The sequence below is a fragment of the Globicephala melas genome, chromosome 5, assembly GCF_963455315.2.
Source record: "Globicephala melas chromosome 5, mGloMel1.2, whole genome shotgun sequence".
In the NCBI taxonomy this organism is placed as follows: domain Eukaryota; kingdom Metazoa; phylum Chordata; class Mammalia; order Artiodactyla; family Delphinidae; genus Globicephala; species Globicephala melas.
In genome coordinates this window covers 96,061,351-96,083,588 of record NC_083318.1, presented here as the reverse complement: position 1 = coordinate 96,083,588, position 22,238 = coordinate 96,061,351, and the positions used below count along the sequence as shown (strand labels likewise).

General features: G+C 39.1%; 1 long non-coding RNA gene across 2 annotated transcripts in view; it reads right to left on the bottom strand.

The window, feature by feature from the left end:
- The window catches only part of LOC115864371 (uncharacterized), a 311,733-nt gene that overhangs the window by 195,986 nt on the left and 93,509 nt on the right, over positions 1–22,238 (bottom strand). The window contains exon 4 of one of the 2 annotated variants that reach the window (XR_009563861.1): positions 10,040–10,152. The exons of the other annotated variant lie outside the window; for it this stretch is intronic. This is a non-coding gene — a long non-coding RNA (uncharacterized lncRNA). The remainder of the gene's footprint in view (positions 1–10,039; positions 10,153–22,238) is intronic. 2 annotated transcript variants of the gene reach the window in all.

Below are 22,238 nucleotides of genomic sequence, written 5' to 3'. Positions count from 1 at the left end.
GACGAAGACAAATCCTCCTTATAGTATATTCTGTACCATACTATGCCAAGATAGAGCTGAGCTCATGAGTCTATTTTCAAATGATAATGTCTTAAAGACCTCAGGAAGGTTATCTCCTGCATTGATAGCAGGAAAAATACAAGAGTAGGAATTACATGAAAGAATACTCTGTCTCTTCTACTTAGTATCTTTAACATGACAGCTTCACATCCTGATACTGAGCAGAAATTTAGAAAAAAAGTTAAATCCACTGAAGAAAAAAAAAAAAAGAAAAAGAAAAAAGTGTATCCAGCCACAAAGTATAAAACAAACAGAACGGGGCATCAGCATGTGGCAACTCCAATATATCTAGTCTCCATCACTTAGAGGGTATGTCGTCCCTAATTTTCAGGAAGAGACAAGGAGTCAATAAGAAGAAAAACTATTGATCTACCAACAAGTTTAATACAATCTTGAAGTAAATTCTGTTCAAAACCCAGAAGCCTCCCTCCGTGTAATAGTTAAATTACTGACTCCCATGCAAAACAAAAATCCTGCCCTTAGGCCATTATCAGCATGATCCTGTATTTGAAGTCTTACAGGCTGTTCAAGGGACAACCCTGATCGTTTGGCCAAAGGGAAACAACACATCGAGTAGCTCAATACAGGCCAAGCAAAATGGAGCCTCCCAGTGTGAGAATATTAAATTATTATGGCTGCAACAGGGGGCCCAATTGTTAGTGGCCCCCTCCCACTTATGGCCTTGCTCCTCTCTTCCCCGCAGTGAGTGTACATTGTCATACCTAATATCCAAATGCTTTGATAATAATAAGGTTGTCAAGATAATAGTAGGAAACTTTCAGTAGAAACTCCACTTTCAAAAGCCAGCCGTGTTGTCCCAATGGTTCTTCCTAAGAAGATGCCTTCAAAAAGCAAATTTTTTCCCATTCAAAAATCAGAACAAGGCTCCTATTACATGTAAATACACACATACACAGGGTCTACGTTTAGGAGAACAAATGTACATCAGCAAGTCAGTACTACAAATGATCAAGAGAAAGAATGCTACGGGAGAGAGAGTGCCCAAGAAAACTGGCAGGATAAGAAACAGGGCAGCAGAATAGGACGAACCTTTCTTAATCTAACATTCTGTTTGGGGCAGGGAGGGTGTTTTTCCCCTATCCAAGAGATTTAAGTGGATGCACGAAGGAGGCAAGATCTTAAATCAGGGAATAGCTCGCCCATATGGGCATTATTGATGGCACCTTGTTAGAAGAAGCAGTGTGGGTTTCTTTATCTCCTTTCATTTGCACAACATTCCAATCAATAGACCCAGTGAGGTGGGGTGTAATGCGGTTTTTTGGAAGAACACTAGTATTGTTCACATGTTCAATATCTGTGCTTCTTAAGGTTGATTCAGGAAACCTTGCCCTTTTGTCCCAATAAAATAATGGCTTTAAGGAAATGCTACCCTTTGGCTTTCTTTCCTCAGTCAATGCTATTTGGTCTACAGCCATTTTAAATAAAAAGTTTCAATGGATTGAAAAAAAGCAGCAGCTGGAGACTAAAGCCCTGCAGGTGGCTGCTGATAAATACAGTATTGTAACTTGCTGGCATGAGCCCTCTCAAAGTGTTCTGAATACAGGTCAAAAGGCTTGACAAATTCAGAAGTCAATTTTAAATTATAATCTACATGCAAGTAAATTTTACCCATGCCACCCATTAGGATTTCTTTTTTCTTTCCCTGGTTACATAGGAATAGATAGAATTTCATTCACATTTTACATAGAATTATATCAGCGTATTCATTTGCGTCACGGAAATGCATAGTTATTCCAGGGATTTTTCCAGCTTAAAACAATGGCAGCCATTTTTTTTAAGAAGGGATAACCTATTTTTTTTAACTATATATATATGAGAACATCCTTTAAGTATACTTTTTCTCCTTGGGGCTAGCAGGTTGTTTTAAACCATGGGAAGAAACGCACTATAGAAAGATAAAGAACTGCTTATTTCCACTTTGACATCATTTGGGACCAGCAGGTACTCTTCCTCTGTTCGTCTCATTTGGCCACATTTGCTCTATGGCTCTTTGTCCTCTAGCACTTATGTTTCTCATTTTCACAGAATTAATTAGTAATTGCCTGTATATTTCTTCAGAAGTATTGTCTTTTTCATATATTTGCCCTATCTCCATATTTAAGTTTTAGATTTCCCAACATCAAGGATCAGGTCTTTATCGACTTTTGGCATTTCCCCAAAGCAAGCCTTTCTCTATTCAATGTGAATGTTTAATAAAAATAATAGACAGTTTATAAAGAAGAAATAAGATCCAAGAAGGCTATAGAACAACTTCCTAACGTGGTCTATTTTTTTTTTTTTTTTTTTTTTGCAGAAATGTAGTCAGAGGAGGAGAGCTATGTTATATAATTTTGAAGTGTTTGGTTTTTAAATGAAGATTATGTTTTCTTTTATAATAAAATCACAATAAAATAAAATAATTTTTAAAGAAAAAAGACGGAAGATCTGAAGAAGCACATTAGCTCTCACCTTGAGTGATCCAATTCAAATACACTATCACTTTATTAATCAACAGCACAAATGAGGTGCAGAGATGGAGATGAAAAATTTTTATAGACCTTGCTGCAATGTGGGAAATGAGGAGTATATATCTTCTAATCTGAACCTTGACTTAACCTATGCAACTAGAGAAAAGAAATGGTATTTCCTAAAAGGAAATGGAATATCATCTCACCATCCTCCATCTACTAATATTAGGATTCATTCATTCAACAGATTTTTTTGAACATCTACTCTATGTCAGGCACTTTTCTGGGCACTGAAGATACACCAGTGAATAAAATAGGTAAATATCACTATCATCACTGAATTACATTCTAGTTTGGGTAAACAGACACTAAACAAGAAAATCTTGAATAGGTCATGTGGTGATAAGTACCTTGGGAAAAAAAACAGAGAAGGGAAATTGGGACTCATTGGGTGGTAAGGACGGTTGCAGCTTCACAGACAAGGCAGACATAGAGGGAGATGACATGAGAGAGGTAGGATGGACCAGAACACATAGGGACCAGTGTGCTCTATGTGTTAATAAGCTTGGATTCTTTTTTAAGTAGTAAAAGAACTCACTGGATACCTTTAGGCAGCAAATAATGGGATCTTATTTCCACTTGAGAAAAATCATTCTGTGGCATGAGAGAAGTGGTACAAGAATAGAGACAGGAAGAGGTCCAGGTTGGAAATAGAAGTTTGAGAAACAACACAGTTAAAATGTATTTATATAAAAAAAGGATATATATATGTATAACTGAATCACTTTGCTGTGCAAGAGAAATTCACACAGCATTGTAAATCAACTATACATCAATAAAAACATTTTTAAAATAAATAAAAATAAAAATGCATTTAAAGTCATGGGACTACCTGAGACCACCTCAAGAAAAAGAATACACTGAGTAGAAAGGAGGGCCGAGAACAGAACCTGTGAATGTATAAAGGTCTCAAAGAGGAAGCAGTTGGGATTTGTCTGACACCCTGGCTCTCAAGCCAATGAACCTAATACTCACGTAGGAGAAGCCTCCATACCTGGATGCTGCCTATGAAACAAAAGCCCCCTTCCCATCTGTGTGGAGCTGAAGCAAGAATGGCATGGATAATGCTTTTCCAGTGCTAATATTTGCACTGAAGAGACACCACGGACAGGGAATACATGCTTGGGTTTCTTGACCCAAGAGAGTCTGGTGATTCTTAGGTGAAAGCCTAGATCAGATGTTCTGTTTGAAGAAGATGGACTCAAAGGGCTCAGAGACACAAGTAGGAGTAGGAAGAGAAGGATAATTATGAAGGGAAGAAAAGAGGCGAGAGAGGAGGAGAAGGGAAGAGCAGAAAAGAAAACCAGCACTAATTTCAGAAAAGGGTATGGCTTAAGGGCAATGTTATGTCACAGGGTATACAGTAGGTGATTTTTGGTGGTATGTAGATTCTGAAAAATATTTACGTATCTTATAGTTATCTTTTGGCAATTAAATTGATTAGTTTTGTTTTACACTTCTAGGAGTGAGATAACATTTCCTATTTTAAAAAATTTATTCAAGGAAAAAATAGGAAATCAGTTTAAGGGAAAAAATATACTAAGTTCTTAATCTCCAGAATCCCCAGATCTCTCATCAATACAATGGGATATAACCTGTCTTTCAAGGCTGCTATGATAACTAGCAATAAGTGTATATCTAGTACAATGCCTGGCAGGTTCTCAATAATAATTAACAATTATTACTATTACTATTTTAAGTACCTAGCATGTGCCAAGTGTAATAAAAATTATTTTATTAATGGAAACATAGAAAAGTAAAAAAATAAAGGCAAAACAAATCTGGAGAAACAATCATATTACAAGATTTAGCAAAAAGAAAAGAGTGAGGTGGTCATTAATGATAGTGAATTAAAGCAAAAACTGAAGTTAGAAAATAAAAAGTTGATTAGAAGAAATTAGGGTGGGACTTCCCTGGTGGTTCAGTGGTTAAGAATCTGCCTGCTAATGCAGTGGACACGGGTTCAATCCCTAGTCCAGGAAGATCCCACATGCCACGGAGCAACTAAGCCCGTGCGCCACAACTACTGAGCCTGCGCGGCACAACTTCTGAAGCTTGCACACCCTAGAGCCCGTGGGCCACAACTACTAAGTCCACACACTGCAACTACTGAAGCCCGTGTGCCCTAGGGCCTGAGTGCCACAACTACTGAGCCCATGCACTGCAACTACTGAAGCCTGCGCGCTCTAGGGCCCACGTGCCGCAACTACTGAGCCCATGTGCTGCAACTACTGAAGCCCACGTGCCTAGAGCCCATGCTCTGCAACAAGAGAAGCCACCACAATGAGAAGTCCGTGCACTGCAACAAAGAGTAGCCCCCGCTCGCTGCAACTAGAGAAAGCCCGCGTGCAGCAACAAAGATCCAATGCAACCAAAAAAATAAATAAAATTTTTTTTTTTTAAAAAAGAAGAAACTAGGGAGATAGGAATCAAATTCGGAGTCCGGTACTGTAGAAAACAAGATGGTGGCCTGATTTTGAGATGGAGCTGAAGGACCCAAGGTGAGGCTCGACTCATCAGGTTGCTAAGCAAAGAAGAGAAGAGGGTCTTGACCTGGAGACCATGGTGGGCTCTGGGAGACCCCTGAAACCACTAAAACTGGGTGGTGAAATATTATGTATGCAAGTATAGGAGCAAGCATTTTTCTAAATAGAGGGTCCATGTCTCCCATCAGATTTTCAGAGATTTGTGGCCTCAAATTTTTAAGTATTTCTGACTGAGCTAGATCTATTAGTCAACTGAAAACATCTGGAAGCTGTTTTTCTATATAGGTGCTATTCCAAGTTTGCCAAGTATTGGAATGGTGTTGTACTTAAAAAGCCTGGGGAAGAGGGGCCAAGTGTTGAGCTGAACCCATAATGGGCAAGTCCCAGATTCATCACCATTATTTTCCAAAGTGGATTTCTGTTAAGCTATGGTCAGACCTGCTCTAGGCCTGATGGACAGAGAAGCAATTAGTATATGAAAACATGTAGCTATAGCATGGCAAGATATTCCTTAGATGACAATGACATTGATCCTTGAATAGTGACATTCTAAGCATTAGAGATGGCAGTGAGCATGCCCTTCTGAGATCCTGCCTCCACCAGGTGGCCTTGACCACCAAACTCTTGGATGTACCCCTGGAGGAAACGGGGAGACCAAGGGGAACTATATTCAGGCACTCATCCACCTAATCTCATTGCTCCGTTTGCACTGCTTCTTTCCTGGTTCAATAATCAACTGAAATTACCAGCAACCTTAAACCAAATCTAAGTCATCTTCATACTAGCCCTTCCTTAGGGAACAGAGTCAGCCAGCCCCAAGCAGCTCTTTGGAGACTGCACTCGATCTATTTTATCACAACTTAGTACTCTCATAAATATTTCATAAATATCTGTAATTCTAAAAGCAAACTAAGAGTTTAGCACTTCAGCTGAAAAATCAATAGCAGTTATTTCAATAATTGTAGCTCATCCTGAAAAAGATTTTCTTTGTTAATTTCTCTAAACAGAGAAGCAAAAGAAAATGGCTCTCCCAAAAAGAGACGCCAATTCAAGGGAAAAATGTAAATTCCAGAATATACTTTCAAATATCTGTCTTTCCTAACTATTCCTAAACATTTATAAAATTTCCCCCTACTATATTTTACATGTTTTAAAGGTGAGAAAAAAAAAATGATGAAGAATGTGTTTCCCATGGTTGAAAGGATGCCACAATGCAAGTTCTACTAGGAACTCAACAGAAACTCCTCAGTAACAAAGATTTTGAGCACCAAGAGAAATTACAAAATAAAACAATTAAAAATGGATCCACCGAATAAATTAATAGATAAATAAATAATTCAACCAATAATGACTTTAAGTGTTGATTTTTTTCAAATGGAGGCTCAGCTTCCATTTCTAGTAAAAAAAAAAAAAAGATGCTTTCCTGGCTAAGGTAAACAACAGTAACCAAAAACCCCACAAAACCATATTTAATTAAGGTCAGCATGACTAGCTCTTGAAATTCTGGTTTCTCGAAGATGAAGATCCTTACCTCAAGAACTAAGAGAAAGAGATTCCCAGCAGACATTGTTAGCGTATTTTTTAAGAACAACTTTAGTTTTGTATATAAATGTGACTTTCTCATCTTAGAACATACATTTTTCTCTCAATTTGTTCAGTTTACAGCTAAGAACAAAACAGGAGGTCAAGTATAGTAATGGGTAAGAAAAGTATAAAGGAATATATTTCACAGTGACAAATCAAGCAGATATTTAGAGTCACATACATATCAATTCTTCTTAGGGGAATATAAAACAGTGACATTTTCCTTTAGCAATTTTCTTCCACCCAGGCGGAGCACTTAGGAACCACTAGTACTTGGTAACCTACAGTGAAATGCACATTGGAGGTGTGTCCTCCGCTGAAAAGAGTCTCCTTTCTTTCTCTGAAGTTACTCTTTCACAGAGCTGAGGGGAGGCTCAGAGAGGTGCAGTGTGGGACAGAGAAAGGGAAAAAACCCTTTCTTCACACTCGTGCTGCTCTGAATGCGGACCATCTGTGCCCCCAGCTGGAGCACCGGCAATGGTCTGGCACTTGAACCACACCATATTTACAGATCTAAACACAAATGGCTACTGCCTGATTGTTTCATGATTCATTAGTCAGACAAGCTCTCCTCTCCCGCCAGCACAGCTGTTACAGAGTAAACCTTTGTCACTTAATAGGCCTGATTATTACTTTCCATCAAAGGTATTGATCTGTGTCACCTCTACTTAAGGGAAAGGGGGAGAAGAAAATGGGGGAATAAAATGTGCCAGGAAAACAGGAACATGAAGAAGAAGGAGGGCAAGAAAGGGACTTTAGATGGGATGAGTGACACTGGCTTCCTCCCTTGCTCTCTCCTGTGTGACCTGGATATCTGGATCCGTGTCTTTGGCTGCCGGCCGTAACTGACTTTCTCAGAAAGGGGAGCCATACCTCACACAGTGTGCAGCCCTGAGCCCCCAGACCACTGCGGTCACAGACCCTGACCACACAGATCACTGTTCAATGACGGGCACACGGTGAACTGAACCAGAGATCGTATCAATTAATGAGCCAAGCCAGTGTGCAGATCAAGTACAGGCTCCAGAGGGAATTTTTATAGCTCCTTTAATTATCTCCTTTTGTTTAACAAATAAAGTGAAGCTATAACCCTAGGCTGTTCCCTGACCGTGAGGCACAGCGTCCGCCCAGGTGGAGAGGTGCTCCTGTCTAGCTACCAGGCAGGCACGGCGGGGCAGAGCGCTGGCTGGGGATGCTGAATGCCAGCTTGGCACCCCGGCCAGTGCTCTGCTTCTCTCTCACCTCTTTTTACCACTTCCCTCACTTTTTCCTTTCTTCCAGAAACCCAAAGGAACAAAAAGTAAGAGGATTTTCTAGGAGGGGAAAGACAAAGAAAGGCTATCAGAAATTACACCGACTCAGTAAAAACCAAGGTAAAGACTCCCACCAACATTACCACCGAAGCAAGAATTTTAGAAAAGGAGACCAGAGATCATCGATCTAATCTTCGGATCTGCCTATAAGCAAAGGAAGCCCAGACAGGTTTAGAAGCTTCTTCCTACTACCCGGTTTTTTGGGTGGGACAGCTGAGTCTAAAAGAAAAGTCCTCTGCTAACCTATTCAGAGCTCTTTCCATTCCACCAGCCAGCCCTCCAATACCAAAATCTCAACTCAGACAGGGATTGTTTTAACTAATATTTTGCCTCCTACAGCCTGATAGAAGATAAGATCATAAAAGAATGAGACCTTTGATCAGAACTTGTGGAATCATCCTCAATACAGTCACACTTTTGTAAACTATATCCATATCATAGAAGAACAGTATTTTACTTTATATAGTACACATATGTGTATGCATAGATATCACACACAAGTAACCCAGTGCATGCATCCATGCAAATGGGCCTTGCTCTTACAACCACTTAACAGCTCCAGTCCTCTGAGATTCCAGCATAGGCTGGCTGCCTTCCCTTTGTCTCCATAACACTCACTGTAATTGTTACCCAAATCTAGTATATTAATGAGACCTTTATTATTCCTTTTCCCCATGTCACCCTCCAATTGCAAGCACATGTCATTCCAGTTCACAAAAGGTCAACAGCCTTGCTAAGCCCATACTGTTTGTTTTCTGGTGCTCAGCATAGATGATGGATTGACAAGCCTAGACATTGGGACCCTCCATTGAGTGATCGTCAATCGAAGCAAAAGACAATGTTCACCCCGCCAATTCAGTCCATTCAGAATTAAAGGGGATGGGCAGAACTTGGTTTGCTTAAGTTCCTTTCTTAAGATACTGCTAATGAGTAGAGCACTGAGAAATATCTGAATGGGCTGGGGCCCTAGGGAGCTGAACAAGCCCATTTCATACTTATTTTATTCTCAGTAGGCCCTTGGCCAAGGGTAGGATGCTAATGGCTTGAGATCGCTTCTGACTCAGCCCAGATTTTAATCAGCAAACTGGCAATGCAAGACCCCTTGTCCCATTTCCATGTCTATAGTTCTCCAGGTGGTTTAATTGTTCCACTTGATATCCATGTCCAGGGCCATCGAGTCATCTCCCCTTCCTCATTCCCAGTTACCAAATGGCATTGGGAAATTTTACTCGTCGGAGCAGCATGTTAATGACGCATGCAGTGTATGTTTGGGTCCTCATAAAAAAGAAGTTTAACAGAAATCATAACCTTAATTCTTCTATATAAAACAGAAATCAGATTTGGAAGCAAATGAAATCTTAATGATAGCCAACTTTCAGCTTTTGAGCTTTCCAAACCAGAGTTTCTTTTTGTAAGTTATGTCTATCAGTTGACAGGACCAATATGATTTTACATGGGCACAGTTTGGCAACCAGGAACTCCACATAATTTACTGCACTTGAAATTCATATAAAGAGAAAGCTGTCAGCAAGTAGAAACTGATTAAAATAAAGGGCATTTGTTCTTAACAGGGGAGGAAAATCAGCTTATAGCCATAAAAAAGAAACTGGCAAGAACTCATGTGAAAATGCCAAAGTATTAAAAACACACTTTGTTGTTTTCTCTATTTATGTTCCACCTGATAATTTGATTTTGGATCTAAATACGCATTTCCCCCAGCAAATCAACAAAAACGGACCTTACCTAGAAATCTAGGTATGGTGACAAACAGCATTTGAAAGTAACCTCTAAAACAAAATCCTGAAAATTGTTTCAAATATACGACAGATGGTTTGTTATGCCTTAACAAATTTTGGTGAGGCAGGAAGAATAGGTATACTATCTCAGTTTTATAGACAAGACACTGATGTGTTGAGAGGTCAAGGATAGAGAAATATCATCAAACAATGTTTATAAAGCTCTTACATGTGGGGAGCCACTGTCAGGAATGCAAAAGAGCTACTGTTTATAATGCCAAGAAGACCTATAAGATGGTGCAAAGAAAAATGACCTGAGTTCAAGGTCTTACCCACAGCTTTGTCTCTGGGGAAAGCCTGAGAGAAAATCCACTTTCTGGCATCCAGTGGTGTTCACGTGTTCTGGAGGTAGCCACGCAAAACGAACCCTAAGTCTGGGTACTTTCTATAAAAGTAAAACAAAACATATATGTGCAGTTAATTAAAACGCGCCTTTAAAAATAGGCATAACACTTGTTCTTATAGAGGTACATTATTTAACTAAATAGGCATGGAAGAGCTGGGACTAAAACCCAAAAAAATACATACAGCAGATTGCAATAAAAACTTACGGTTGTATTTAGTTACGTACATATTTTAATTTGGTGCATGCAACCAAAGCCAACAGTACTCAGGGCTGGATAATTGTTCTTTCTTGCTCCTAAAAATGGCAACACCAAAGCATGTTCTAGGAAATGCCTTTTTCGTTAAATATGTTTTCTTTATTTTTTCTATATTTTATAGGGTGAATGCTCACAGAAATTTTTAAAAGGCACTGTATTTATATTTCTCATTTCTAAGTTTAAAACTCATCATGGTGCATCCTGAAATGTCTCTAGTCAATGTGGTACAAATCTGGATTGTAAAATAATAAATAAATAAATAAATAGATGAGTAATAGCCAACACTTATGACTCACTGTGACAATCATGCATCTTCTAACTCATTTAATCATCAGAATACCCTATAAATTAAGTTCTATTATTATCCAGATTTTACAGGTGAGTAAACTGAGTCACAGAGAGATTAAATAACCTGCCCTACAGCATACAGTTGATAAGCAGCAGAGCTGGAATTCAAAATCAGGCTGTCCGGCTCCCAAGTCCATGCTCTTAAACTAAAATTTACAAATAAAGCTAACTCTACAGAGGCAGGGAGAGAAAGGAAACAGGAGGGAAGAGGAAAGAAAGAAGGAAAAGAGAGAGAGAGAGGGGAAGGAAGGGGGGAGGGAAGGGAGGGAGAAGAATAGAAATCTTTAAAAAATTGAGCCAAAGGAAAAAGAGAGGGAGGATTAATTTGCCTTTATAAGGCAATGGGAAATTTTGAAAAAATTCTCTTGAGGAATTAAAGGAAGTCTTTTTTGACAACTGGAACAGGTTTTTTTGAAAGGAAGGAGGAAGCGGGGGTGGGAGTTTGATGCCAATTGAACCCCGCTATGACCTTGGTGGAGGAGAAATGACTGCAGATTCAGTCCTTCTGTGCCAGATCTCAGGGCCTCCCTTCCAGGAATGCATCCATCTGCCCCAGCATCCTGAACATTTCAAACACTGCTCCTCCCCACTTGGACTTAAGAAGATGTCAAGGGATAAGACACCCGGAAACCTAAAATACAGGCGTAGTGATGCATGGTCACTTGGCAACGGTGGGGTGTACTTAGCTTCATGCCAACGAATGGAGCCTGCTTTCTTGCCAGCAGCCCAGACATTAAGCAAACAGACAACACAGCAGAAGCAGGGGCACAGAAGCAGAAGGGATCTGTCCAGCAGGGGAGAAATCTTCCACACATTCACGGAAAAAATGCAGAAGATAAGAAGAATAGATTATCAATGACGGTAGCAGCGGGATGTTTGTGATGAGAGAAAGTACTCGTAACTCAGCGATAATGTGGACCATATTAAGTGGGCACAGAAATATCATGTAATGATATGTCACTTAATGAATGCTTGGAGGAGTAGCCCACAAAAATAAGCAGAGATGCCAGTCTGTTTTTTGGACTTAGGCAGAGCTAGAAATGAAGGTCATCAGAAACCTTATGCCTGAGAGTTTTGTGGTTTGAAGGAGATGAGGGTTTGTTCTATTTTCTTTTATTTTTTTTTCTTTGATACATTAGCCCCCTTTGGGTAGCCTCCCCTGGTGTTTAGAGAGTAGAAACAATGATTTAATAGGCCAGGTGGCCTTATTTGGAACCTTTGCCAGATAGCTTAGTGCAGGTATTTGCAAGTAAAGCTTGTCAAATAAATTATGACTCTGAACTTCTAGATAGTGATGTTTTGTGGTAAATGGATCAGAATGTTGAGTATGGTGTAAATAATTAGCATAGTTACCATTCAGTGAATGCCTACATGTGCTTTTTGGGCATGGGCTAAGTGCTTTAATCCTCACAACAATCTTGAGGGAAGTGCTGTTGCCCCTATTTTACAGAAAAGAAAACTGAGACTTATACTGGTTACAGGAGCAAAGCCAGGATTCCACTCCAGGTCTGTGTTTCTCCAAAGTCCCTGCTCATAAAAGATGTTGCCTTTAGAAATGTCACCAGGAATATTAAAGTAACTACACTCCAACCAGCAGGCCTGAGGTTTACCATCAGCACACCCTTGGCTCACTGGCATATGTGACTGCTTAAGCCTTCGACTCTTTGAAAAAGCAGGAATATGACGACAATGCAGCAATAGGAGTAGTGCAAAGAGCATTAGACAAAATTTGAAAAGAGTTGGTTTTTGGACTTGACTCTGCTTCTAATTCTGTTTCCTTGGGCATGTTCTTAAGCCCTCTGAATCCCTACAAAATAATGGCAAAGGGACCTGCCAGATGATTCAATGAAATTATGAAGCAGGAATGCACTTTTTTTTCTTTTTTTTTTTTTGCAGTACGCGGGCCTCTCACTGTTGTGGCCTCTCCCGCTGCAGAGCACAGGCTCTGGACGCGCAGGCTCAGCGGCCATGGCTCACAGGCCCAGCCGCTCCGCAGCATGTGGGATCCTCCCGGACCCGGGCACGAACCCGCGCCCCCTGCATCGGCAGGCGGACTCTCAACCACTGCGCCACCAGGGAAGGCCGGGAATGCACTTTTTAAACCTCTATATATGCAACACTCAGATTATAACTCGGGTTTACGCAGCCTCAACCGCTGAAATGGAGATCAGTGTTTCCCCTTTATCACTCCTTGTCCTCAAACAGCAGCCACAGATACTAGATGCTGCCATGAGAAACATTCTCCGAATGCTAGAAATTGTGCAGGATGAGCCTGAGCAAAACGACCATGAATTGGGTGTAAGGCCAGCACCAGGGCAAGGACAGAAAAGAAATCGGTGGTTCTTGAAGTGCTCTGTGCCACTAACAAAGGGCAGAAAGGGATGAATATTTCCCTATTTTCTTAATGCGTGTTGTTGAGATTGGCATGTGATGAATGCAGGAAAATCAAATCCTACTGCCTTCTGACTGCATTATTATACAGAATGTGAATATTGCATAAATCTATGAGGTATTCAAAAATACAGACCTATCAAAATTCTGTTTTTGCCTCTACTTGCAAAATTATTCCATCTTTCTTCCTAGAAAGTGGCAAAGTCAGGACTCTTACTAGATCTTATGGCTCCATATCCTTTGAAATTGCATTTAAAAGTAGTTCCAAAATCCTCAGATTTCTACCAATGTAGTTTAGAATTTTTATGGATTTAACTTTTTGAATTAGGAACTCTTAAAAATCTGATAAAAGCCATGGATCCTTTCCTTAGATAAAGGGGCACACACACACACACACACACACACACACACAACACGGGACTGTACAATAAGAAGCCCATCCACGGGCCCCTCAGGGTTTATGGACCCCCAAGGTGAGAACTCCCAGAGCTCACACCTTGTTGTGCAGGTTAATACACTGCATACACTGCCCAGCTCTGCTTGGCCAAGGGGTGAAGTAGGGACTGAACTCCAATCCCCATACCACTGACTAAGCCATGTTGTATCTGCCCAGAGTGGGTGCTGTGTTCTAATTTGTGCAAAGGTGCCAAATAGTCACAGCACTGTCCTGGGACCAGCTCGCACCAGCTATCAAGCTGAACCCTTTGTGTGTGTCTCCTCCCAACTCCATGTTCAGTGACAGTCATGTTGATAGCTTGAAATCAGCCACGGTGTGAATATTTACACCAAGGAAATTAGTAAACTCTGCAAAGAAAAGCTGTCCCCAACAAGAGAGCCCACTGTTGAAGATTTACTGGCATATCACTGCATATAGGCTAGTAGAGACCCTGAAAACCTCTGTCCTGTATTATGTAGATGTGAAATGAAAAGCAGAAAACACAATTTAAAACCACATCCCAGTTTCCTTTCAGCCTGTACTAATTGCTTCTAGGACAAGGATATGTGGGGCCTGACTTGTTTTGAGCACAGACTTCACAGCTAACAGTTGCTGAAGAAGGTATTCACAGAGGGCTGCTGGAAAAACTCGTTCCCATTCGATCCCAGGTGGGTCTAAAGACAGCATCCCAAGCTATAAACCTATGTTTTAAACATCGCAGCACTGAGAGCAGTAACTGCCATAGAACCCATTAAGAAAACAAAACTAATGATGGTTGCAAAATAAGTTTTAAGATAAGGATTAAAAGTAAGAACTGATGCAGAAAGTAAATCTAAAGTCCCAATCCTCCTTGCAATGCCAGGGAAGAAAATCCTTGGCCATAACAGGCATAAATTGGTATGGACTGATGTCAGGTTTCTTCTGTAGGCTTTTTGAAGAACTGCTCTTTACAATTGAACTCTGTCTTGAGCTGATTCTCTTAGGAAGGAAAAAATAAAAAAGTCAGGTCAAACGACTGATTCCAGTTTTGAATTACAGAGGGCTATTGATTTTTCATTAAGGTTCCTGTGCGGCTCTCAAGAGGAGGGAGAAAGAGAGGAAAGTAACTCATTGATCAGAGCGGAGGGCCATGTTCATTTATTGGCTTCCTGCCACGTCCCATTATTCCCGATTCTAAATGTATATTGAAGTCAGTTTATTTTCATCATTGCCTCCTGTCACCAGAAACGTCTCCCAGTAACTATTAGTTTAATCATCCTTCTCTCACAATGGTAATGAGTGATAATATCCAACATGATCCTGAATTCGTGAATGTTATTCATTGGATTACAGCGTTGCTCCCCCCAAGGCTCTAGTTAAGAGTGTGTCAGCACTTTAATAGTCTAAAAAAACCACATAAATAGCTTGAAGATTTTTTAAAACGTATTTTAATTTTTTTAAAAAAAACCTGCAGCATTTTTACCACTGTTATTTAAAAAAAAAAAAAAAAAAAAGGAGCTTCCCTGCTTTCCTGGAAGATCCATGGTTTTCGATCCAACAATGATGATAATTTTAGAGAGTGCATGAAACCTACCCAATCAGGTATCATATATCTACCAAAGCCACTGGAACCCAATCTAGAGAACCATCAAGCACATGCAGAATAAATCAGGCATTCCACTTAGCACCCTCATGTCATTTGCAGAAACAATCATCAATTTGTCTGTACTGTCTTGTCTCACACTTGAACCTCTGCTTTACATAGTAGCAAACTGAGGTTCCAAAAGACTGAACCACTCAGGATCACCCAACAACATGGTACGGTGGGGAACAGAACCCACATTCCCTGGCTTCCGTATCACTATTTGTTCCACCACAACATGCTGCCATTTTAATAATCTATCCTCTCAATTCATGCGATATTTATAATGCATAAAAATCAGAAGCTGACTTTAATATCAAATCCTAGAAATGCTGTTAATGACCTTTTCTTTTTCTCATCTAGAGATAGGACCACATTTTCCATTAAGTGCTATCTCACATCTGGGTAGAGTAATAGCTGCCCACATTATGTGAGTGCCTACTCACCCCCGAGAGTTCTCAATCTCAATCTCAACCCCTCCAGATCATCTGTCAAGGGGCTCATGTACATTAACGTTTCTCAGTGAATTTTCCTAACACCCTGTGAGAGGTGGGAGGAATGTTCCCATTTTATAGATGATCTGGCAAAGGCTACAGCGGAAATAATTTTCAGAGCCAGGACTCAGAGTCAGGCCTTATCGTTAACGAGGTCTCTTTCCACGACACCACAGCTCCCTCTGGTGCCAAGACTGACAGTGGGAACTACTATAAACAACTATGGAAAAACTATTTAAAAGTAGTACACCAATAAATCGAGCTGGAAAATATCATAGAAAAAAATCCCATTCAGAGTAGAAAATAAGAATATAAAATGCCTACAAATAACTACGACAAAAAAGTGTGATATGACTAAAACTAGACAACTTTACTGAAAATGTAAAATAAGATCTAACTAAACAAAGAGACACAAAGTATTTTAAATGTTCTTTCCAGTGGGATATTTTGGAGAAAAAAGCATGATAAAATTATTCTAAAACTCCTCTGGATGAGCAAACTATACAAACACAAAAGGTTTTTTGAAAAATAAAAACAATGAAAGGGCACTCACTCCATCAAACATCAAAATGTAGTTTAAAACTTATTTAAAACAAATTGAGAACCTGTGCAAAAATCAACAGACAGATCAATGGAACGAGTTAATTGGCCATGAAACAGACTATAACATATACAGTGAATAAAACATTAAATAATCAGAGGAAAATTTATATATTTGAAAAAACTAAATTTGATACACATTGTACAAAGTACACCAAAATGTATTTCAGATGAATTAAGGAGTTAAATGATTCATTAAATTCTATAAAACAGAAGGAAAATAGACATAAATATTTAACTTATGAAAGTATTTTATCAGTATAAAACCTGCAAAATTATCATGGAAAAATAGATTTTACTGTATTAAAATATAAAATGTCTATTCAAACATCACGAACTAAAAAAATTAGAGATGCAAGTCACACACACGCAAAAAAAAAAGTTCTACCTCACTAGTATTCAAAATCACCAATTAAAATAACATCATAACATTTTATCTACAGAATTGACAAAACTTTTATTTATTTATTTATTTATTTTAACATCTTTATTGGAGTATAATTGCTTTACAATGGTGTGTTAGTTTCTGCTTTATAACAAAGTGAATCAGCTATACGAATACATATATCCCCATATCTCCTCCGTCTTGCGTCTCCCTCCCACCCACCCTCCCTATCCCACCCCTCTAGGTAGTCACAGAGCACCGAGCTGACCTCCCTATGCTATGTGGCTGCTTCCCACTAGCTATCTATTTTACGTTTGGTAGTGAATATATGTCCATGCCACTCTCTCATTTTGTCCCAGCTTACCCTTCCCCCTCCCCATGTCCTCAAGTCCATTCTCTAGTAGGTCTGTGTCTTTATTCCCATCCTGCCCCTAGGTTCTTCATGACCCTTTTTTTTTTAGATTCCATATACATGTGCTAACATACGGTATTTGTTTTTCTTTCTGACTTACTTCACTCTGAATGACAGACTCTAGGTCTATCCACCTCACTATAAATAACTCAATTTCATTTCTTTTTATGGCTGAGTAATATTCCATAGTATATATGTGCCACATCTTCTTTCTCCATTCATCTGTCGATGGACACTTAGGTTGCTTCCATATCCTGGCGACTGTAAATAGAGCTACAATGAACATTGTGGCACATGACTCTTTCTGAATTATGGTTTTCTCAGGGTATATGCCCAGTAGTGGGATTGCTGGGTCGTATGGTAGTTCTATTTTTAGTTTATTAAGGAACCTCCATACTGTTCTCCATAGTGGCTGTGCCAATTTACATTCCCACCAACAGTGCAAGAGGTTTCCCTATTCTCTACACTCTCTCCATCACTTATTGTTTGTAGATGTTTTGATGATGGCCATTCTGACTGGTGTGAGATGGTATCTCATTGTAGTTTTGATTTGCATTTCTCTAATGATTAATGATGTTGAGCATTCTTTCATGTATTTGTTGGCAATCTGTATATCTTCTTTGGAGAAATGTCTATTTAGGTCTTCTGACCATTTTTGGATTGGGTTGTTTGTTTTTTTGTTATTGAGCTGCATGAGCTGCTTGTAAATTTTGATGATTAATCCTTTGTCAGTGCTTCATTTGCAAATATTTTCTCCCATTCTGAGGGTTGTATTTTGGTCTTATTTATGGTTTCCTTTGCTGTGCAAAAGCTTTTATGTTTCATTAGGTCCCATTTGTTTATCTTTGTTTTTATTTCCATTTCTCTAGGAGCTGGATCAAAAAGGATCTTGCTATGATTTATGTCATAGTGTTCTGCCTATGTTTTCCTCTAAGAGTTTGATAGTGTCTGGCCTTACATTTAGGTCCTTAATCCATTTTGAGTTTCATTTTGTGTACAGTGTTAGGGAGTGTTCTAATTTCATTCTTTTACATGTAGCTGTCCAGTTTTCCCAGCACCACTTATTGAAGAGACTGTCTTTTCTCCATTGTATATTCTTGCCTCCTTTATCAAGATAAGGTGACCATATGTGCATGGGTTTATCTCTGGACTTTCTATCCTGTTCCATTGATTTATATTTCTGTTTTTGTGACCGTACCATACTGTCTTGATTATTGTAGCTTTGTAGTATAGTCTGAAGTCAGAAAGCCTGATTCCTCTAGCTCCGTTTTTCTTTCTCAAGATTCCATTGGCTATTCGGGGTCTTTTTGTTTCCATACAAATTGTGAAATTTTGACAAAACTGTTTTAGATAATACTAATCAACGTTCTAGTGAGACAGATAATATCACACTACTGATGGGAGAGTAAATTGGTAACCTTCCCAAAAAGAAATATACCATTATGTTTCTAGAGCCTTTAAAATATTTTGAGAACTGGTGGCCCAGAAATTGTATTTCTAGAAATCTGGCCCAAGGAAATGACCAGATATGTTTCTAAATAAGAATTTGTATAGAAATGTCATAGATAAGAACCAAAAAATGGGAAATAATCTAAACAAAAATAAAGGAAAATTTTAATTGGGTGAACCATATAATATTTTAACGTTTTTTAATGTGGTGTATCACATTGATTAATTTGTGTATATTGAAGAATCCTTGCATTCCTGGGATAAACCCCACTTGATCATGGTGTATGATCCTTTTAATGTGCTGTTGGATTCTGTTTTGCTAGTATTTTGTTGAGGATTTTTGCATCTATGTTCATCAGTGAAATTGGCCTGTAGTTTTCTTTCTTTGTGACATCCTTGTCTGGTTTTGGTATCAGGGTGATGGTGGCCTCATAGAATGAGTTTGGGAGTGTTCCTCCCTCTGCTATATTTTGGAAGAGTTTGAGAAGGATAGGTGTTAGCTCTTCTCTAAATGTTTGATAGAATTTGCCTGTGAAGCCATCTGGTCCTGGGCTTTTGTTTGTTGGAAGATTTTTAATCACAGTTTCAATTTCAGCGCTTGTGTTTGGTCTTTCATATTTTCTATTTCTTCCTGATTCAGTCTTGGCAGATTGTGCATTTCTAAGAATTTGTCCAATTCTTCCAGGTTGTCCATTTTATTGGCATAGAGTTGCTTGTAGTAATCCCTCATGATCTTTTGTATTTCTGCAGTGTCAGTTGTTACTTCTCCTTTTTCATTTCTAATTCTATTGATTTGAGTCTTCTCCCTTTTTTTCTTGATGAGTCTGGCTAATGGTTTATCAATTTTGTTTATCTTCTCAAAGAACGAGCTTTTAGTTTTACTGATCTTTGCTATTGCTTCCTTCATTTCTTTTTCATTTATTTCTGATCTGATCTTTATGATTTCTTTCCTTCTGCTAAATTTGGGGGGGTTTTGTTCTTTCTCTAATTGCTTTAGGTGTAAGGTTAGGTTGTTTATTTGAGATGTTTCTTCTTTCTTGAAGTAGGACTGTATTGCTATAAACTTCCATCTTAGAACTGCTTTTGCTGCATCCCATAGGTTTTGGGTCGTCGTGTTTTCATTGTCATTTTTTTCTAGATATATTTTGATTTTCTTTTTGATTTCTTCAGTGATCTCTTGGTTACTGAGTAGTGTATTGTTTAACCTCCATGTGTTTGTATTTTTTACAGATTTTTTCCTGTAATTGATATCTAGTCTCATATGTTGTGGTCAGAAAAGATACTTGATATGATTTCAATTTTCTTAAATTTACCAAGACTTGATTTCTGACCGAAGATATGATCTATTCTGGAGAATTTTCCATGAGCACTTGAGAAGAAAGTGTATTCTGTTGTTTTTGGATGGAATGTCCTTTAAATATCAATTAAATCCATCTTGTTTAATGTGTCATTTAAAGCTTGTGTTTCCTTATTTATGTTCATTTTGGTTGATCTCTCCATTGTTGAAAGTGGGATGTTACAGTCTCCTACTATTATTGTGTTACTGTTGATTTCCCCTTTTATGGCTGTTAACATTTGTCTTATGTATTGAGGTGCTCCTATGTTGGGTGTGTAAACATTTACAATTGTTATGTCTTCTTCTTGGATTAATCCCTTGATCATTATGTAGTGTCCTTCTTTGTCTCTTGTAATAGTCTTTTTTCAAAGTCTATTTTGTCTGACATGAGAACTGCTACTCCAGGTTTCTTTTGATTCCATTTGCATGGAATATCTTTCTTTCCTCTCACTTTCAGCCTGTATGTGTCCCTAGGTTTGAAGTGGGTCTCTTGTAGACAGCATATACATGGGTCTTGTTTTTGTATCCATTCAGCCAGTCTATGTCTTCTGGTTGGAGCACTTAATCCATTTACATTTAAGGTAATTATCTATATGTATGTTCTTATTACCATTTTTTTAATTTGAGGGGGGTTGTTTTTGTAGGTCTTTTCCTTCTCTTGTGTTTCCTGTCTAGAGAAGTTCCTTTAGCATTTGTTGTAAGGCTGGTTTGGTGGTGCTGAATTCTCTCATAGCTTTTGCTTGTCTGTAAAGCTTTTGATTTCTCCATCAAATCTCAGTGAGATCCTTGCTGGGTAGAGTAATTTTGGTTGTTAGGTTTTTTCCTTTCATCACTTTAAATATGTCCTGCCACTCCCCTGTGGCTTTCAGAGTTTCTGCTGAAAGATCAGCTGTTAACCTTATTGGGATTCCCTTGTATATTATTTGTTGCTTTTCCCTTGCTGCTTTTAATATTTTTTCTTTGTATTTAATTTTTGATAGTTTGATTAATATGTGTCTTGGTGTATTTCTCCTTGGATTTATCCTGTGTGGGACTCTCTGTGCTTCCTGAACTTGACTGATTATTTCCTTTCCCATGTTAGGGAAGTTTTCCACTATAATCTCTTCAAATATTTTCAGTCCCTTTCTTTTTCTCTTCTTCTCCAGGCACCCCTATAATTCGAATGTTGGTGCATTTAATGTTGCCCCAGAGGTCTCTGAGACTGTCCTCAATTCTTTTCATTCTTTTTCCTTTATTCAACTGTGTGGTAGTTATTTCCACTATTTTATCTTCCAGGTCACTTATCCATTCTTCTTCCTCAGTTATTCTGCTATTGATTCCTTCTAGAGAATTTTTAATTTCATCTACTGTGTTGTTCATCATTGTTTGTTTGCTCTTTGGTTCTTCTAGGTCCTTGTTAAATGTTTCTTGTATTTTCTCCATTCTATGTTTAAGATTCTGGACCATCTTTACTATTACTACTCTGAATTCTTTTTGAGGTAGACTTCCTATTTCTTCTTCATTTGTTTGGTGATGGGTTTTTACCTTACTCCTTCATCTGCTGTATATTTCTCTGTCTTCTCATATTACTGAACTTACTGTGTTTTCAAGTCTCCTTTTTGCAGACTGCAGGTTCGTACTTCCCGTTGTTTTTGGTGTCTGCCCCAGTGGATGAGGTTGGTTCAGTGGGTTGTGTAGGCTTCCTGGTGGAAGGGACTGGTGCCTGTATTCTGGTAGGTGAGCCTTGATCTTGTCTTGCTGGTGCTGTTCGGCAGGGCCACGTCTGGTGGTGTGTTTTGGATTGTCTGTGAACTTAGTATGATTTTAGGCAGCCTCTCTGCTGATGGGTGTGGCTGTGTTCCTGTCTTGCTATTTGTTTGACATGGGGTGTCCAGCACTGGAGCTTGCTCGCTTTTGCGTGGAGCGGGGTCTTAGCCTTGAGATAGAGATCTCTGGGAGAGCTCTCGCCGTTTCATACTACGTGGGTCCAGGAGGTCTCTGGTGGTCCAATATCCTGAACTCAGCTCTCCCACCTCGGAGGCTCAGGCCTGACACCAGGCACCAAGACCCTGTCAGCCATATGGAAACCACAAGGAAGAATCTGCAGCTGCACCGTGGATGAAAATTTGCAGAGGGGTGAGAGTTTGAATCATCTGAGCAGGGACAAAGCACCAAACATTCCAAGAACTGTTTTTCAAGATGCAGACTGCAGATCACCTACCCAGCAATCATCTGGTTGCATCTTCTTCTTGCTGATCCTCTCTCACTTCCTTGGGGTTTGACGTGTGTGTAGAAGGTGTGACAGGCTTGTGCTCTTTGGCTTTTCTGGATTCTTCTTGGCAGCCACACTTGGATTCCACAGCTCCAGACTACTGGTTTATTATCAAGGGTACAACCCGGGAACAGTCAGCCAAATGG